Source organism: Macaca mulatta, chromosome 14, assembly GCF_049350105.2.
Source record: "Macaca mulatta isolate MMU2019108-1 chromosome 14, T2T-MMU8v2.0, whole genome shotgun sequence".
NCBI lineage: Eukaryota > Metazoa > Chordata > Mammalia > Primates > Cercopithecidae > Macaca > Macaca mulatta.
The window spans coordinates 28,966,272-28,986,629 of record NC_133419.1 but is presented as its reverse complement, the minus strand read 5'-3'; the positions used below and the strand labels follow the sequence as shown (position 1 = coordinate 28,986,629).

At 44.2% G+C, this 20,358-nt stretch overlaps 1 protein-coding gene across 3 annotated transcripts in view; it reads left to right on the top strand.

The window, feature by feature from the left end:
- Positions 1-457: 457 nt before the first annotated feature.
- The window catches only part of PRR5L (proline rich 5 like), a 175,160-nt gene continuing 155,259 nt past the window's right edge, over positions 458-20,358 (top strand). For 2 of the 3 annotated variants that reach the window (XM_077961075.1, XM_015114477.3), the window contains exon 1: positions 458-681. The gene's annotated coding sequence lies outside the window, so the exon portion shown is untranslated. Of the gene's footprint in view, positions 5,318-20,358 lie in introns of all 3 variants that reach the window. The other variant, XM_077961073.1, reaches the window with a different exon arrangement.

Sequence of the window (20,358 nt, the reverse complement as noted above, 5' to 3'; positions counted from 1 at the left end):
AGAGTTGAAGTAGATGACATTTGTGTTTGGAGAAATGATATGTCTCATTCTTTTCAGCTCTAACTTGGGGTAAGTTTCTGAAAGCAAGTAAGAGAAGAGGAGAGGGACATTTGTGATCTCTCATGTATAGAAGACTAGCAAATAGGCAGGTGGTCACACCTGAAGGCATGTCCCCTGACCCCTATTACATCATGCCATGGGCTGAATGTCCAAAATGCCTCTCCCAGCTCTGATTGACCTGGCTACTCTGATGAGTGAAGTCCACCAGGGAAGACATCGTGCCCTCATTTCTCATCCTCCTGTCCCCAGGAGTAACACAGAAGCAGTTAGTAACACAACAGCATTGTCCTCACATACACAGGCCTGCTTTGTTTCCCCACCACACAGAGCAGCGGCTGTAACAATGGCCCCGAATGACACTTTGCCCTCCTTTCTCCGATGTTGCACTTGTTTTTTTAGTCTGGAATTGGCTAAACAATGATTTCCTGCAGTGGGTATCAGCTTTTCATATTTTCTGCCTGCTTCTCTGTCAGTCTTCAGGCCCCAGGTGAGTGAGTGGCGAGCGGGCCCAGAGAGCTCTGGGCCCATTGGAACATTCCCTTTTCGGGAGGCTGGAAGGCCATGGTTCTTCACCTCTCCCCAGCAAGGTGGAACCTGCCCTGGAAGAAGAAACTGGATCAGGTAACACAAGAGAGACAATGAGAGGTTGGGGCTAGGGGGTGGGGCTGCAGGGGATGGCTGAGTATCCAGCCCAAGGAGGATGGGTTTCTGGCTTCAAGACATCCTATTTTCTTGAGAGCCACCATATGCTGTTAAATAAATAATGAAAAGCAACAGAGGTCAAGTTCAGCAGCCTCCCAATTAGGAAAATGCCCGCTGGCTGGCTGGCCCTGTTCAGTGCCTCTGATATCTCTGGGTGACCAGGGTCTTCATGGCCCATGTAGATTTATTGAGGTGACTGTTGCCTTAATAATAGCCGCTAGTACTAAGCTCTTTCTCTATGTACTGCATATGTATACCTATTACTGTATGTCTCTCACTGAATGATCAGTAATGATAGCAAACCCTTATGCAACGTGCCTCAGATTCTTGCTTCATTCAAACCCAGGCAGTCTGGTTCATCTGCGCCTTTCATCATCATGCCCCTTGTAAAGCTTTTTTTTTTTTTTTTTTTTTTTTTTAAACAACGTTGTGCTAATAAACCAAGGTCATCACAAGATTTCATTTTGAGAGGCAATGATGTATAATGATAGCTATGTGTATTGTGAGTCCTTTGCCCTGTGCCAGGCAGCGTTCTAAGTGTTTTGCAGCTATTTCATCAGATGGATACTTTATGATCTCTATTTTATGGATGAGGAAATTGAAGTACAGAGAATTTAAGTCATTCACCCGGGGTCACACAGTTGTTAAATGGCAGAGCCTGGATTTGAACTCAGTTTTCTCTTAAGTATTGTGGGAATCTTAGTCCTGCCCAGCCCTGCTGGTCTGGAGTTAGTCTGCTTCTCTAGGTCATGGGGTATAGAGGATGACATTCAGTTTCTGGCTTCATAGAACATCTGCACCCAAGTTGAAAGCTTAAGGATTTTTTTTTGTTTGTTTGTTTTAAATGATTTTTCTATTGGCATCAGCTAGTCTTGCTTGAAGAAGATGGAATTGCTCAATGATGACAGTGAAGGAATTTGAAAGGATAAGAATTGCTCAATGAGTGGTATCTCTTTTTTGGCCAGAGACCAGGCTAAGTTGCCTCATGTGTAGAAGAACATACGTGAAATATACAGGACTCATGGTATATTATGAAAGCAAACTTTATTTTTGCCTATCATTGTTCCTAATTTTTTTCAGTGGGTCCTCACTCTTCCCTTGCCCTGGGATGAAAATTAAAGCAGGTCCACAACTCTTCTGGGCCCCCTTCAGGAATCAAAAGTTCTTAAGTCACTTTTAGTTCCAGCACAGCCTCATTCAGCAATTGGGATGTCCAGTCCCAGGGAATCAGCCAGATCTTCGAATTTGGTTCCTAGTGGAGACTTCTCTCCCTTCTCTAGTGGGGCCTGCAGCTTGGAAAGGGGGTCTATGGATGGCTTCTCATTTCCCACATTAAGTTTCCATCCTTCTCTCCTCTGGCTTACTGAGGATTCTGACTCCTGGCAGGGTGAAGGGTGAAGGGAGAAGAGAGGAGGCAGGAAAGGAGCTGGAAGTCCTTACATGGTTAATGCTATGACAAGCTGGCATTTCACTGGCAGGTTCTGGTGGGTGTGTAAACCTAGTTCTTTCTCTCTTGGCACAGTCTTGTGGATAGTTCAGAGAGCGCCATTATTTCTCATCTTTGGGGATCTCTGAGTTGCTGGTCCCTTGAAGCTGGTTACCTAATAAGACTCCTTCTTAGTTCCCTGGCATCTAAGCAGTGCCATATTAGTTTGCTGGGGCTGCCATGACAAAATATCACAGACTGAGTGGCTTAAACCAGCAGTCCCCAGTTTTTTTGGTATCAGAGACCAGTTTTGTAAAAGACACTTTTTTCCACAGACCAAGGTGGGGATGGTTTCAGGATGATTCAAGCGCATTACATTTATTGAGAACCTTATTTCTATTATTATTACATTATAATATATAATGAAATAATTATACAGTTCACCACAGTGTAGAATCAGTGGGAGCCCTGAGCTTGTTTTCCTGCACTAGACAGTCCCCTATGGGGGTGATGGGAGACAATGACAGATCATCAGGCATTAGATTCTCATAAGGAGCATGCAACCTAGATCCCTCACATGTGCAGTTCACAATAGGGTTCGTGCTCCTATGAGAATCTAATGCTGCTGCTGATCTGACAGGAGGCGGAGCTCAGGTGGTCATGTGAATGATTGGGAGCAGCTGTAAATATGGATGAAGCTTCGCGCTCTCTCTCTCCCTGCTGTGTGGCCTGGTTCCTAACAGGCCACAGACCAGTACTTGTCCATGGCCCGGGAGTTGCGGACCCCTGGCTTAAACAACAGAACTTAATTTTCTCACAGATCTAGAGGCTAAAAGTCCAAGATCAAGGTGTTGGCAGGTTTGTTTTCTCCTGAGGTCTCTGTCCTTGGCTTGTGGAAGGCACTTTCTCACTGCGTTCTCACGTGGTCTTTCCTCTTGGCATGTCCAAATGTCCTCTTCTTGTAAGGACACAGTCAGAGTGGATTAAAGCCTACCCTAAGGGCCTCATTTTAACTTAATCACATTTTTTAAAGGTCCTGCTTCCAAATACAGTCACATTCTGAGGTCCTGGGGGTTAGGGCTGCATCATATAAATTTTGGGAGGATAGTTCAGGCCACAACAAGTGCTGTCAGCTTTTTTCTGAAGGTAAATTTCCATTCCTCCTGGTGGTCCCTGTCAGAAGGACCTACACATCCCACAGGTTGGCCACGGTACGTCTCTGGTTTATGGAAAATACTCAAGTTCCATTATCCCAGGGAATCCAGAGCTACCACGTTCTTCTCACTCCAGCTAATCACTCCATGTCTCTTGTATTTTGGGATTCACGGACATGATTCAGACATCAGCCCTCAGTGACAGTCAACCTCCAGGGACCAGCATCTTGGAGGCCACTGTTGGAGGGTGGGTAGCAGACAATTGGGACTTGGAGTGCACCTATTGCTGTCTCCAAAATTCATCCTCTATGCCACCAACTGTTCTCCTCACCCAACCTTCTTTGTGGGCTGGAGGTGGTCAGGTAAGAGGGAAACCAGCTTCATGCCACTTATTTTGTCATCCCTGCTTGATGGCCTCGGTGTCACAGCTCACTTTGAAACATGTCTTTTGTCCTTGGCATTACCCGAACTGAGACCATAGTCATTTTTACATCCCACTACACAAACAACATCTCATTTAGTTTTCATAAAGAACCCTAGGAGTACTTCTACATGTGGAAGAGGAATCTGGAGCTCAGAAAGGTTAACAAATTCACCCAAAAGAGATTATTCAGTGAGTGCAGGGAGGGGAGTAGAGATTCAAGCTTTAGCCCACTTCATTATTTACTTCTCTGGGCCTTCATCATCTAGGCTTCTTAGAGCTTTTACCTACTGGAGTAGTTTGGTCTGTGCTGGTAAAACGTTTTCTTCTCAGCAGAAAGCTATAAAGGTAAAAAACAAAACAAAACAAAAAAAACCACCACACTTCATCTCCTCTTGCGCCACTTGTGATGCAGGGGCTGGCAACAGGAGGACAGGCGTATCAGGAGCTTTCTTGGGTATGTTGTGAGATGACCTCTATGTAACCAGGAAAGTTCTTTGACTGCTTGAAAGTCCTCCATTCCTGCCCCAGTATAATTTAATCAGCAGAATAATGAAGTTCAAGTGAAATATCTTTTTTTTTTTTTTGTAGAAATGCATAAAGGCAATTCTGTTAGTCTGTTTTGTGTTGCTGTAAAGGAATACCTGAGACTGGGTAATTTTTAAAGGAAAGAGGTTTATTACGCTCACGTTTCTGCAGGCTGTACAAGCATGGCACTTGCATCTGCTCAGCTTTTGGTGTGGCCTCAGGGAGCTTTTACTCATGGCGGAAGGTGAGTGGGGAGCATGTCACACGGCAAGAAAGGGTGCAAGACAGTGCCAGGCTCTTTTTAAACAACCAGCTCTCTTGTGAACTTACAGAGTAAGAACTCACTCCATTATCATCAGGGCAGCAACAAGTCATTCAGGAAGGATCTGCCCCCATGACCCAAACATGTCCCACTAGACCCCACCTCCAACGCTGGCATTCGCATTTCAACATGAGATTTGGAGGATACAAACATTCAAACTGTATCAGCAATATTGCATTCTGAGAATTTTATTCAAGGCAGAAGGGGCCATATCATCTCACCTTCTAGCTCCCAGGAGGTACTTTACTTAAAGAGGATTTCCAAATATAAAGCTATTAAAAAAAAAAAAAAACCCTCTTTTTTGTTTAGATTTTTATTTATTTTTTTCACAAATAAAAAAACCCAAGCCTGTTGTTGCCCATTCTTCCTTAGGAAAGGGAAAGCTACATATGGGCCTGGCAGTGGTTCAGAGGCTGCCTGCCAAGGCTGTGTCAGGTTCATCTGGCAGCCGCACAGAGCTGGGCTGGGTTGCGCTGGGCTGAAGTTGGGGCCTAGGGCACAGGCCTGGGATGGGCTGGAGCTGCAGCTGCCTCTATCCAGGGAGGAAGGGGAGGATGATATTTTCTGTTCACCCACTCAGCAGTTATTTAACGAACATTTATTGTGCCCAAGGCTTTTGTGGGCTCTCTGCCAGGAAAGGGCAGGTCATTGAATGGGCCCTGGGAAAAATGGTGTCTGAGCTTCTCTCCAGTTCTCAGAGGAAGGTAAAGCACTGGAGGCGGGTGGTTCAGGGAGAGGGCGCAGAGGCATGGAAAAGCATGGTGTGCTTGGAGACCTATGGATGTTTTTGAGATGCTCAAGCACAGGCCAGGGGTCAAGGGAGGGCAGGGGTCAGAAGAGGGAGGAGGAAGAAGGTGGAAGAGCTGCTGGATTGGAACTTGGTGGGCAGGCTGGGCCCTGGGAGGGCCACAGAAGGGTTTGAAGCAGAGTTGTGACCAGAGTGGGTTTGTCTTTTAAAGGGAACTCTGATGCAGGACGGGGACACACTTGAGCATCAGAGGTGTCAAGGCTCAGGGAGAGGGGTGAGGGAAGATGAAGGGCAGAACCGAAGCCCTGGGAGGGGTTAAGCTGGAGAGAGTGGCAGCCACCTAAGGGAGGGGTCAGTCTAGAATGTCTTTCAGGTTTCCGACTTGAACCACAGAAGGGATGCTATGCCATGACGAGTCAGTGTGTGTGTAGGGGCCAAGGACCCTCCCCAGCTGGAGGAAGTAGGGCATGGCCGGGGGTTGGAAGGTTGTCCTTTCTTTCAATAAATATACGGAGGGGCTACCCTGAGCTGCATGCTGGGAGAGGAGAGCAGAGGGGACACCTTCCGTTCCTCACAGAGCCCTTGGGCCAATGAAGGAGCAATTAAATGCAATGGAGCAGGAAGACCCTAAGAGGGAATTGAAAAATGACTGGGAAAATTTGAATGTAGACCAAGCATTCAGTGATATTAGAGAATTATTAATTTTTTAAGGTGTGATGGAAGTATTATGTTTTAGGTGGGAGAATACCCCCTCATCTTTTTTTCTTTTGGGGAGATACAAGCTGGAATATTTAGGAGTGAAATGTCATGTCTGTAATTTACTTGGAAACAAAATAAATACATACACAGAGAGAGAAGGAGAGACAGAAAGAGAGAGAATGAGCAAAGATGGCGAAACGTTACCAATGGTTGAGAGTGTACTGTACTCTGCTTTTGGCTTTTCTGTGTGAAATATTTTGTAGTAAAAACTGGAAGATACAAAGTAGCAAGCGCATTGATGGGAGGTAAGGGTACCATAGGAACACAATGAAGGGCCCCTAATCAGAATTCGATGCATGAGGGATGCTTCTAAAGAAAACAGCACCTAAGACCTGAGGACGAATGATCCTTGAAGTGGGGATGGGGAAGAATTTTGGGGAGAATGTACGAGGCAGAGAGGGAACAGCCTGTGTGTAGGCCTGCTGACCTGTCTTGCTAGAGGAACAAAAAGGCATTTAACGTGAGTGCCAAATGTGAAGCAGAGTCACTAAGACATGGGAAGAGAAAGGTAGGCAGGTCCTACAGAGTCTTATAAGGAGTATGGGGGAGTTTGGACTTTGTCCCAATGACAGCATAACTAGGGGACTGCATTTCAGAAAGATGCTGGCTCAGCCGGGTGCGGTGGCTCAGGCCTGTAATCCTAGCACTGTGGGAGGCTGAGGCAGGCAGATCACTTGAGCTCAGGAGTTCGAGACCAGCCTGGGCAACATGGCAAAAACCCATCTCTACTAAACACAAAAAATTAGCTGGGCATGGTGGCGGGCACCTGTAATCCCAGCTACTCAGGAGGCTGAGGCACAATAATTGCTTGAACCTGGGAGGTGGAGGTTGCAGTGCACTGCACTCCAGCCTGGGCAACAGAGCAAGACTCTGTCTCAAAATAAAAATGAAAATAAGAAAGAAAGATGCTGGCTCATGTGTGTGCACCTGCTAGGATCTGGCAGCCCCTGTTTTAAGCACTTCATCTATATGAGTTTGCCTAATCCTCACTGTGCCTTTATCAAGTATGTGCAGATTAGCACCCCTATTTAAGAGAGAAGCCAGCCAAGGCACAGAAGAGTGAAGTCACTTGCTCAACATCACATATCTGGAGGAGTCAGGATTCGAGGCCAGTCATCCTGGCTCCAGAGCCCACGCTGCCCTAATGACAAGGCAACATTGCCTCTCGAGTTTAGTCTCTCTCTGTGTGGAGAAGGAAGTGGAGGGAAGTAGGACTCTTCCTCAAGACAGGAAGACAGCTTCGGAAGCAACCATACACGTCCAGACTCAAGGTGATGGTGACTTGAACTAAAACAATGACAGTGGTGATGGAGAGAAATAGATGTAATAGAAAGTTACTTTGGAGTGAAATCAATAGGACTGGGTGCTTGAAGAGTTGTGTCAGGGGAAGCCAAAGACAATGCCCAATCATACCCCACTGAACACCTAACTCTGTGCCTTCTTGGCATGAGAAAAGGGCTAGAGTAAGAGAATGTGGAGATACCTTGCTCGTAAAAAAAAAATCGAGAAGACGTTATCAGACCCATAACATCCCCTTCAGCTGTGAGGAGCAGCCTGTTGTCCACCCAACCTACATATCTCTTTCCTGGCTTCCGCTAATCCTTATTTTTGGTGCAACTTGCCATTTTCACTGTTTGAATTTTGTAATCTGCACCTGTTGTAAAATATAGATCCTTCCTTTATCCTGACTTCACTGGCAAAACAGAGTCAAACCACAGCTCCTGGTCCCTTCCCTAATTGTCTCTCAAGTCCCTAAACTGCCATTAGCCTTGAGTGATGTGACATATGCACCTGCCTGTGTCTCACAAGAAGCCCTTGATCCTTGGGCCTCTTCAGAGGGCTTAACCGCAATGAAAAATTAAACAAATATTGAAAAAACAATAGAACGAACAACACATGGTCATGTCCCTCTAATACTTATTGATTTTTAAGATCTTCTCAGGCGTGAAAACAAGATTCACTGCTAGCATCCCAACATTGGATTCCTGTTAACTGGAAGAGTAGCTTATTGATCAGGGTGGGATGTCCAGCAGGGCAGGAGCAGGCCTGTGTCTGCTCCACCAGCTAATCACCCCCAATTCAACCCTAAGAGGTGGAGCTCAGCTGGGTGAGAGCTACACTCACTTGAAATGAGGGACATTGTGGCCCAGGAGGGTCCTCATAGCATCCTCAGAAGAGACTGAGGCCATTCCTCAGTCATATACCAACTCTCTGGGGACCTCATCTTTTTCTTGCTAAAGGCCTCAAGAATTCCTCATTATTTTTTTCTGTGTCAAAAATAATATAACTACTACATGAATTCATGTATAGAGGACATGGGTCTGCAGAATAAAATGAGTTCATCTACATATATTCCTGCCTTCCATTCCTCTGTCTCAAGGAATTGTTCATTTAACAACAGATTCAGCTGTTATTCTGTGCTGTTGCTTGAAGGTTGGCAATACAGCCATTCACCATATGCCAAATGACAAAAATCCCTGCTCTCATGGAGCTTTTGTTTTAGGGGATGTTGTCAACAGTTTGGTGAGGAGCCTTCCAATCCATATATGTATTAACACAAACAGGTTTGTGCTGTACATATGATTCTGTGGCTGGGTTTTTTCCCTAACAATATGTCTTGGAGCTCATTCCGTGTCAGCATGAATGATCCTTCCTCATTCTTTGATAGTTGCATAACGGTTCTCTGCAGGGATAAACCCCTGCTAGTAAACATACAGTTCTAATTTTTCTTTTCACAAATAGCGTTACAGCGAACTTCCTTCTGCATGTACTGTTGTACACCCACAATTTTGGACACTTACTAAGTCATGATATATAAATTAACCTCTCTGTGCCTCAGTTTCCTCATCTGTACATTGAAAGTAATGATAATAATCTCCCTCTAGCCATCAGAGAAGAGCAAATGAAAACCATGATGAGGCGCACTTTACACTCACTGGGATGGATATAATTTTTAAAAATAGATAACAAGTGTGGGTGAAGACATGGAGAAATTGGAACCCTCATGCGCTGCTGGTGGGAATATAAAATGATGCAGCTGCTTTGTAAACAGTCTGGGCGTTCCCCAAAAGGTTAACACAGAGTTACAATTTAACCCAGCAGTTCCACTCATAGGTATATACTCAAGAGAAATAAAAACACATGTTGCCACAAAAGTTCGTTTAGAAATGTTCAGAGCAGCATTATTCATAATAGCCAAAAGGTGGAAACAACACAACTGTTCATCAACTAATGAAGAGAGAAACAAAATTTGGCATATTCACACACAGGAATATTATTTCACATTAAAAAGATATGAAGTACTGATACAGGATCCAACATGGATGACCTTTGAAACGTTATGCTAAGTGCAAGAAGCCAGTCATAAAAAGCTACATATTACATGATTCCATTTATATGAAATGTCCAGAATCGCCAAATGTATAATGACGGAAAGTAGATAAGTGATTTTTAGGGGCTGGGGGTGAGTGGGAAGGGAGGAAATGGAGAGTGACTGTTAATGGGTATGAAGTTTCCTTTCTGGGGTGATAAAAAAGTTCTAAAATTTGCTGTGGTGATGGTTGCACCTATCTGTGAATATACTAAAAGCCATTGAATTGCATATTTTAAATGGTTGAATTGTATGGTAAGTTCTATGGTCTGAATGTTTACATCCCCCTGAAATTCATCTACTGAAACCTAATTACTAATGTGATGATGTTTTGGAGGTGATTAGATCATAAGGGTGGGGCCCTCCTGAATGAGATTATTGCCATTACTTAGAAGGCTAGAGAGAGACCCCTCACCCCTTCCACCGTGAGGACACAGCAAGAAAGTGCCATCTATAAACCAGAAAGTGGGCCCTCAATAGACACTGAATCTGCCAGTGCTTTGATCTAAGACTTCCCAGCCTCCAAAACTGTGAGAAACAACTTTCTGTTGTTGATAAGCCATTCAGTTTATGGCATTTTGTTATAGCAGTTTAAATGAACTAAGTTAGTATATGAATTATATTTCAATAAAGCTGTTATTAAATAAAGTAAGATTGCTGTGAGGACTGACTGAATTACATAAGGTGTGTAGAAAGGTGCTGGCACTTTGTCTTTTTGGGCGTAGCTTATGTCACTTAGCCAGGAATCTCCTTGCAAACAACAGGATCTCATTCTTTTTTATGGCTGAATAGTACTCCATTATGTATATGTACCATTTTTATTATTATTATACTTTAAATTCTAGGGTACATGTGCACAATGTGCAGGTTTGATACATAGGTATACATGTGCCATGTTGGTTTGCTGCCCCCATCAACTCATCATTTACATTAGGTATTTCTCCTAATGCCATCCCTCCCCCAGCCCCCCACCCGCCAACAGGCCCTGGTGTGTGATGTTGCCTGCCCTGTGTCCAAGTGATCTCATTGTTCAGTTCCCACCTATGAGTGAGAACATGCAGTGTTTGGTTTTCTGTCCTTGTGATAGTTTGCTGAGCATGATGGTTTCCAGCTTCATCTATGTCCCTGCAAAGAACATGAACTCTTCCTTTTTTATAGCTGCGTAGTATTCCATGGTGTATATATGCCACATTTTCTTAATCCAGGCTATCATTGATGGACATTTAGGTTGATCCCAAGTCTTTGCTTTGTGAGTAGTGGGTGCTGGCACTTTGAATATATGTACCTACTACCTTCGTTATTGCTTCCAGGGGATGGATTTCTAGAAACAGAATTGCTGAGCAAAAGGGGAGGTGCATTATTATTTTAATCATCTTGCAAAGTTACCTTCTAATAAAGGCTTTACCAATGTACCCTCCAAGAAGCAGTGCATGAGGATACCAGTTTTTTTCTCTTTCCTTTTCCTTTTCAAAGCAACCACCACCAAAAAAGTCTGAAAGAATATACACAAGTGTTCACAGTGATTTCAGTGGGTGATGGGATCAGGTGTGAACTTCCTTTTCCTGTATTGCTTATCTCTATTTTCTCATAGTGCTAAAAAAAGAACATGGAATAGTTGTATAATGTTTAAAAAATAAAAGTCTCTTCTCTTTTATTGAGGCTCTTCTTGAGGCTCCTACCCACTCACAGGGTTGGTAGTCATGACTACAGAAGACCCTTATTGCCACACCCTAAAAAGGACAGGAGCCCTTCCCATTGTGATGGTTTTTGTTGTAAATTTCTAGAAGAAACAGCCAGGGGGCGACAAACCTAAACATGAAGGAGGTGCGGAAACTGCAGTTATTTTCCCAGACCTGTACTTTCGTGCTAGAAGGCACCAAAAAGCCCTGTAATAAAAATCATACTGTGAGATATTCCCCCCTTACCAGCTACTAGACACAACAAGTTTGAAAATGCTTCATATGCCTTGTCATTCACTTCTCACAATTCTATGACAGAGGTACTGGCGCAAAAATGAAGTTAAGGAAATTAAGCGGCTTACTCAAAGGCAGACTGCTAGGAAGTGGCAGAGGTAGATACTGTTAAGACGCCTTCAACTTCAAGTCGAGAGTATCAACAAGGATATTTTATTATCTCATTTAAAAGTGAGGACATAGGGCAAGCTTCAGGGAAGGTTGATTTGGCAGCTCAGCAATGTCCTCAGGGTGCCTCTTCTTTCCAGTCTGCCATCTTCCTGTTGCTTACACCCTCAGGCAGAAATAGGGCACTAGCAGTGACATGTGGAATAGCAGAAGACCAAGCCAATGCACCCTCCCAGAAGTAGTGCATGAGGATACCAGTTTTTCCTCTTTCGTTTCCTTCTCGAGGCAGCCACCAACAAAAAAAAGTCTGAAAGAATACGCACAAGTGTTCACAGTGATTTCTTTGGGCGATGGGATCAGGTGTGAACTTCCTCTTCCTTTTCTTGTATTGCTTATCTCTATGTTCTCACAGTGCTGGAAAAGAACATGTAACAATTGTGTAATGTTTAAAAAATAAAAGTACCCCCCACATTTCCCTTTGCTACGTCCAGGGGAAGAAGAGAGGGACAGTTTCTTCCTAGGGTTTTCTCCTTGGAGTGAGGAAACATTTTCCTGAAATCCCTTTCCCTTCCTTCCAGCAAACTTTCCCCCACAGGCACACTGTGTGTCTCATTGGCCCAATCTAGGTCACTTACCTACTTGGGAACCAATCATTGGCAAAGTGAATGGAATTCCCTCTAGGTCTATCCCTGGGGTTTGTGCTGGAGGTGGGTCATTGTCCTGAGGAGGAATGTTTCCTGAGAAAAATTGGGATTTTATTAGGAAGAAAGAGGGGAAATGGATGCTGTGGAGTTGGAAGGAAGAACCAATGTGTCCAGCATTGGTAGAGACTCAGACATGCATTTGTGAAACTCAGTAGCCTGTTTTTAGCTGCCGTGCTGTTCTGTATCTTTGCCAAGACTTCCATTGCTAGAAATTGATTTTGGAGGATGGAGAGTATAAGTCACCCACATCTGCTCTTTCTCTCTGTCTTCAGGACCCATCCTCTAAACGGGATTTGAAAGTTTGGTTTGGGGCAGGTTTTTAGAAGTGAAGTAGTTGGTTTTTGAAATGCCACGGTCTCCACTAGATAATTTCTACCTTGCTGTCTCTAGCCTGGAAGAGTGCCATTACACATTCCCCCAGGTCCCTCAGGAAAGGTCCCTTTGGGATGATCTCCTCCTGGCAGCTTGTAGGACTAACTTGATTAATAGTATTGCATTTTAGATTTAGAGGACTTTGGAAAGACCTGTTTGACCTCCCTTCATGGGAATCACATTTTTAGCTGATGTGATAGATTGAGGTATTGTTCAGTAAATCTTCACTCACTTCCCTTCCACCTTGGGACACAGTACACTTCCTGAGTCACTGACTCTGGGCTTGGGCATTGACTTGTTCTGGTCAACGTAGTGTGATCAGATGTAACTCTGTTAGAGGCTCTAAACAATACTTGCACTGTTTGGCTTGGCCTTCTGCTGTTCTGACAGTCAAGAGAAGAGCATAACTTAGGTAGCCACTGCCCTTTCTCCCTGTGCTCCAGAATTAGTCACATGGAACAGACACAAACCTGAACTAAGGCAGAATTGCCCTAGTCAACCTGCAGATCTGTAAGTGAGAAAAAAAAAAGTCTTATTTTCCTCAGTCACAAAGTTTTTATTTTGCAGCAGTATTGCAGCAATAGTAGATGGATACAGGTGAAATTGGAGGGCATTCAGCAAAGTGTATGGACAGTGTAGACACATTAGACAAACTGTGAGAATATGTCTCATTGAAGCAGCTCCTGGAATAACAAGTGTTAGGTATGGCTCAGGCAGGGAATGACTTGGAGTTGTTTTGGTGAGTTTCTTGGAGCAGCCTAAATTCTAAGAACTTTCTATAAACTGTTTTCTGACCTATTCTCACCAAAACAAGCATCAAGGCCAAGAAATTACTAAACCCTGTGTTTCATCATCAATACTCAAACGTAGTATAATATAGAAGAAAGAGCACTGGACATGGTGAGGCTTTGGGACCACAGCTGTGTACTACAGTTTAGCTCACGTCTAGTCTGTGGCTTCAGGCATGTCATTTAATTTCTCTCAACTTTACTTTCCTCACCTGCAAGTTAGGGGTAGTTTTAAGAATAAAATGACCAGGCTTATCTATGGTTTTCAAACTGTACATTTAGTGATAGGATTTTTTTCAAACAAAATCAAGTAAACCTGAGAGTTGAACATCACAGTTAGTTTCAACATTCCTTATTTTGGACCCAAGTCTTTTACAGTTGGCAGAACCTCCCAGGTTCCTCTTCAGAGCCCTTAGAGTTGCTTGCAGCCTCATTTGAAAACAACTGATATGGCACAAACACTCTACAAATGTGGATGGTGGGGCTAGTGGGGATGATGGGTGGTGGTAGTGAGGATGATGGTGGTGGTGGTAGTGGGGATGATGGGTGGTGGTAGTGAGGATGATGGTGGTGGTGGTAGTGAGGATGATGGTGGTGGTAGTGAGGACAATGGGTGGTGGTGGTAGTGGGGATGATGGTGGTGGTGGTAGTGGGGATGATGGTGGTGGTGGTAGTGGGGGTGATGGTGGTGGTAGTGAGGATGATGGATGGTGGTGGTAGTGAGTATGATGGGTGGTGGTGGTAGTGGGGATGATGGTGGTGGTGGTAGTGGGGACGATGAGTGGTGATGGTAGTGGAGATGATGGGTGGTGGTGGTAGTGGGGATGATGGTGGTGGTGGTAGTGAGGATGATGGGTGGTGGTGGTAGTGAGGATGATGGTGGTGGTGGTAGTGGGGATGATGGGTGGTGGTGGTAGTGAGGATGATGGTGGTGGTGGTAGTGGGGATGATGGGTGGTGGTGGTAGTGAGGATGATGGGTGGTGGTGGTAGTGGGGATGATGGTGGTGGTGGTAGTGGGGATGATGGGTGGTGATGGTAATGGGGATGATGGTGGTAGTAGTGGGGATGATGGTGGTAGTGGGGATGATGGTGGTGGTGGTAGTGGGGATGATGGTGGTGGTGGTAGTGGGGATGATGGGTGTGGTGGTAGTGAGGACGATGGTGGTGGTGGTAGTGGGGACGATAGTGGTGGTGGTAGTGGGGACGATGGTGGTGGTGGTAGTAGGGACGATGGTGGTGGTGGTAGTGGGGATGATGGGTGGTGGTAGTGGGGATGATGGTGATCGTGGTAGTGGGGATGATGCATGGTGGTGGTAGTGGGGATGATGGGTGTTGGTAGTGAGAATGATAGGTGGTGGTAGTGAGGATGACATTGGTGGTGGTAGTGGGATGATGGGGGTGGTGGTAGTGGGGATGATGGTGGTGGTGGTGGTATATGATTTCAAAGTCTCTGAAAATGTTTCCTTGTCATCTCTTTCTCCCAGGTCCCTCTCACTGGCTGTAATCTGAAAGCCACCATTAGAGATTTTGTGTATGTGTGTTTGGCACACTTCTAAGATTAAAAGGATGAAGAGACTCAACTATATTCAAAAAGTCCACCATAATGACAACACAGTCACTTCTACAGTTCTATGATGTCTCAAAGTGTCTGTGTATCACCCATGATTATCCTGTTAGTTAGGTGGCAATTCTTTGACTCCATGTCACTATTAGAGCAGAGCAATTTACCATCCTGACCTGGAAGCCTGTTGTGTCCTCTCAAAAGAACACAACATCATTCCGTGGCTTGACATAATGCTGGGCTTCTTTACTCATATGTGCTGCAAATGGTACCCTAATTTACTCTGTCCCCAAGGGTATTCTCAGTTCACAACTCTGTCTGACAGTGAATAACAATAAGTACTATCAGTTGTTGCAAAAATAGATTTTACCGTTAGATCGAAACTTGGCAGCAAGCCCGTCAAGAACTCTCGTGTGTCCAGCCCACTGCTTTAGAACTACTGCCTTAAGTATATTTCTGCTTTGAAACTCATTCCCCTGATCCCTAGGAGCTGTTTACACTTTCATAAGAATGAGCCCGTTAGAGTCCACCCAGAGAGCATTCAATAAGGGCAAAGTAGAGCCTCTTAGTTTGAATTCACTCAGGAGCAGACCCTGAGATAAGGATACTAATGCAAGTAATTTCTTTGGAAGGTGAGGGGAACACCGTTACACAAGTAAGGATGTTAGGTGGGCAAGAGAAAGTAGCCAATAAAAGATGAATTGTCAAGAAAATTACCCATGTGGGTGACTGAAGCTAAATCCTACCAGGGGATTCCCAGAACCAGCATGGAACATGCACCCCAGAGTTCTCCCACCCAAGAGGAAAAGGACTTGCAGTATTTATACAGCAATTTCCTTAGTCACTGGTTAAGAATGTTGCCAGGGGCTGGGCGGGGTGGTTTACGCCTGTAATCCCAGCACTTTGGGAGGCCGAGGTGGGCAGATCACGAGGTCAGAAGATTGAGACCATCCTGGCTAACATGGTGAAGCCCCGTCTCTACTAAAAATACAAAAATTAGCTGGGCATGGTGGCATGTGCTTGTAATCCCAGTTATTCGGGAGACTGAGGCAAGAGAATCGCTCGAACCAGGGAGTCAGAGGTTGCAGTGAGCCGAGATCATGCCACTGCACTCCGCCTGGTGACACAGTGAGACTCCGTCTCAAAAAAAAAAAAAAAAAAAAAAAAAAAGAATGTTCCCAGGAACGTCAATCCTGAATTTTCTGACCTTCCATGTGCATGAGCATAATGCACCCCATAGAATCAATTACGGGGAGAACGGGAGGGAGGAAGAGCTTGAGAATGCAGCAATTGAGTTTAGGGAAGGAAAGAATGTCAAGGGTATTTAAAGTTTCTTAATTCTCATTTTATGCAGTGCTAATCCCATTCTAAGGTGTGGCTGCTTGGCATAGCAGTTTTTAGTGAAAACCTTAATGAGGTAGAAGAAGAAATACCACCTCTTGGTGACATATCTAGCACCAACACGACATTTTCACAACTTCAGGCAAGCATCTCTGGCTTGGCTGGGGCAGAGCCGGGGGAGCAAATGTCTTGGTGGAGAGGGCTATTTTTTGGCTCCTAATGGGCCCAGCCCAAGAAGCAAAGGCCTCCCTTCTTGGCCCCCTCTTGAGTTGGTAGGCTATGCCAGGTTGAATTTTATATTATCTTAACAAACCATCTGAAGTTATAGTAAAAAAATCGGGGAGGTTTATTACTTTTATGAAAACTCTAAGACATTAAGCACTAATGCTCTATGTATGGGTTACCTAGTTCAAGATGTCACTTTTTTTTTTTTCTGAGCTGAGGAGAAATGGGATCTTTGGAAAAAGCCAGATATGGCAGTCTCTCCTGGCATAGTAAGATCTTTTCACACAGGGGCTTTTGCTGAATTTTTGCTTTTTTACTCAGAGCTTTTAGTGGTGAATAGTGTTGGAATTTTGGATGTCTATCTATCTCCTCTCTGAGCTCTAGCCAACTGAGGTATAGATTCAAGGAATTCAAAGTATCAACTTATGAGTAACAAAAGCTTGGAGACCATCAAAATGTTTGTTAATATGGGAAAGGTTAAATATTAATACATTATGGTAAATCCATATAATATAACTATGTAGCTATAAAAGAGAATGAAGATGCCCCCTTGAATATTCACATGAAAAAAGTGCCAGTAAAATGGGAAGGAGTGAGAGGAGATAACGTATTTGTAGTGTCTTGTATATGCATGAAGTTTGGAAAGAATCACAAGAAAATACGAATAGGTAGGGCCTGGGAGTAGGAACAGGGTAGATGGGGGCCTGGGTGGGAGGGAGCATTTTTACTGAATACCATTTTTTGAGAAGCACATAAATATATTGCCGGTATATACCTAGATATCTAGAGAAAGACTCAAAGAGGGGAAGATGAAAATACTTGCTTTTTTCCTCAGATCATGAGTCATCTGAGTGTATCTTACCATGACTTTGGGAAAGGGAAAAATTGTTGGAGAAGAAAAGATGGAAAAGTACAAATGAGAGAACAGGGGTTGTGTACTCTGAAGGTAGAGATTACCATCTCCATCTGCTAAACACAGCACTGCTGTGCTGTCTACATTTCACTCAGCAGGTGTGCTTTACACCAAGTAGGTGCTTGGGAAGTACACCTGCTAAGGGCTGAGCCAGTGTTGTATGATCTGTTGGATCAGCTGTTCATTGCCACTCACTTGAGAGGTGGTGTAGGGTGATGGATAAGAGCATGGTCTCCTCCATCAGAATAAACCAATGTTCAAGTCCTGGCTCTGCCACTTGCTAAATATGTGGGCTTAGGTACCTAGTTCATCCTCTCTGAGCCTCTGTCTTCCCTTGTAAAACAGGAATACTGCTATTACCCACCTCGCTATTATGAAGTATAGCATACAGAGTGCACAGCACAGTGTCTGGCCCATTGTAGTTGCTCAATAGCTTTTAGTGTTTGCTTTTATGAGTTCGAGTCATCTTTGTGGTGAGGAGCACAGACCCTGACCCCTCTACTTGAGGTAGAACCAAGTCTATGGTTTTTCAGCCTGGGCAGGGCAACCTGCCCTTTTCTGACTTTGCTGTGTGATGAAGCAGCTGCATTTCCATTCCAGCTTCCAAGGGCTGAGTGTGGGGGTCTCCAGAGGAGCCACTTTACTGACAGATGTATCCTCTAGGATTCCAGAGGCAATGCCAGATGTCGGTGTGCAGCTGTGTTCACAGAACATCCTATCAATGTTTATTCCCTGTGTAATTGCAAAGCAAATGGCTTAATGCCATTGTAAAAACAACTCTAAAAGTTAATAGTTCTTCTAATAGGAACCCCCTCACCGCCACCTTCAACAGCACCAAATTGTTAGTTCTCAGTCTTCTGTCTCACAGAAAGAAAACCAGATTACACATTGGTCAAGATATGTACCTAAAGTTTCCTTCTTGATGATTTAATCTTGGTTGGGGTGAGAAAAAAGCAGGTATCAGCCGTGCTAGTGGGGATTTCCTACCCTTTATATTATTACATGTTTCATCCTGCCTTGAGGAAGAAGTTTTAAGCTCTACCAATATTCGGGGCTCAAAGAGTTATGTGTGTTTCAAGTTTTAAAAATGTTTGATATATCAAAGATGGTTTTTGTCCTGGTCCCTGCCTTCTGGCTGGAGACACTTTGCTTTGTTGGGTAGCCAAATGCTGTCTCCTTTTGAAGCAGCAGGTGAGCCAATGACCGATGTAATGGGGAGTGGGGTAGAGATGCTCTAAGAATGGAGGGATCTGGGACTGGACATCTGGCTTGTGAGTCCAAGTTCATTCCCAATGTCTTTTCCTGTATGAAAAAGCCACGCACCTCAAAATGAGGTTCCAAAAGCAGCCAACCTGTAGTTTTAACAGCATGATTGACCTTATCTGCATTGCCAGTTCAATCTACCTTGAGGAAGAATACTAAATAGACTTGCCCATGGTCAATTTGGGAACCAGAGATGGGAGGTTAGAATGCACTGCAATTACTGCCATTGCTGATTTCTCCTCAGTCCACTACACTTGAGGCAGCATGTACTGGGCAGTTTGGTGTAGTGGTTCAGATTATGGGCTCTGAAGCCGCACTGCCTGAATTCAAGTCCCAGCTGTGCTCTTATTAACAGCTGTGTGGTTTGACCTAGTTATTTAACTTCCATGTGCTTCAACTTCTCTGATGTAAAAGGGTTGTTACAATATCTCTACTTCATAGGATTGTGAGGGTTAAATAATTAATATGGGTAAGGTACCTGTTTCATAGTGAGCAGTGTAGAAACTTAGTCTCAAATACCCTGTCATGAGTCTTTTCATTTATTTGTTTAGTACCTGGTACCAAAGAGGACCTAATTCAATTGAATCATGTGGTTGGCAAGAAGGAACTGAAATAAGTTCCCTATAAATTATTTACGTAACTTGGATGGGAGGTCAGCTGGTCCCTTGGGCTTGGGCTCCTGTACCCACACGAGCAATCTCTGTTTTTGCCTTGCAACAGCCCACAGCTAGGGTTGTTATCTGAAAAGAATCTCCCCACACATCAGTGAGTAAAGTGGACTTGGTTCACAATAAGCTGGTGAGGTCTTAGGAGGGCGTGAGGGGATGTATATTGCACATACTTCAAGGCGCACACACATGCACCTGCACATTCCTGCAAACCACTTTCACATCTTTCACGATTTCTTCTCTCCAAAGTCCCACTTGGCTACGTTTTAAGGGTTCCCCTTGATGCCCTCTGCCCCACAGTGGCCTCCAGTGTTGTTTTTTCTCTGCCTCTGGGGAACTTCAAATTCCTTACTCTTTTTAGTAAGCAGAGCTGTTTAGCTCTGCCCCAGCTCTGACCCACAATTTTACTCCATCATACACATCTCAGCCCAACATCTTCAACTAGATTCATTGATGTATGAAGACGGCGCTTTCCTTAAGGGGTCTCAAAGCACTTTGCAGACATCCAAATGTCCATTCCCCAATTAAGTGCCTGCTCTGTTATCTACTATCTATGTGACCTTGGGTGAGTTATTTCACCTCTCTGAGTCTCAGTTGAAAAATGAAGATAATGCAAGGACTGTGGGGGTTGCTAGCAAGAAGTGAAATCATGACTGCAAAACATAGAACAGTGCCTGGTGTCTAGTAGCATCTCAGTGTATGCTTTTTGTATAAATATATAGCAGAATCCTTCATCTAAATTGGATTTCTCACAGTAGAAAATGGACATTGACTTGACAACTTTTTATGATGTTTGTATAAGGACTATAGGGCACAAAGGAGTGAACAGGGCTATCTAGACGGCACTACGAACTTTTTTGCAAGTTACTTAATTACTACACATTAGTCTCCTCCATTGTAAAATGGGGATAGTAATCGTACTTATTTATGGCTGTCGGGGAGATGAAATGA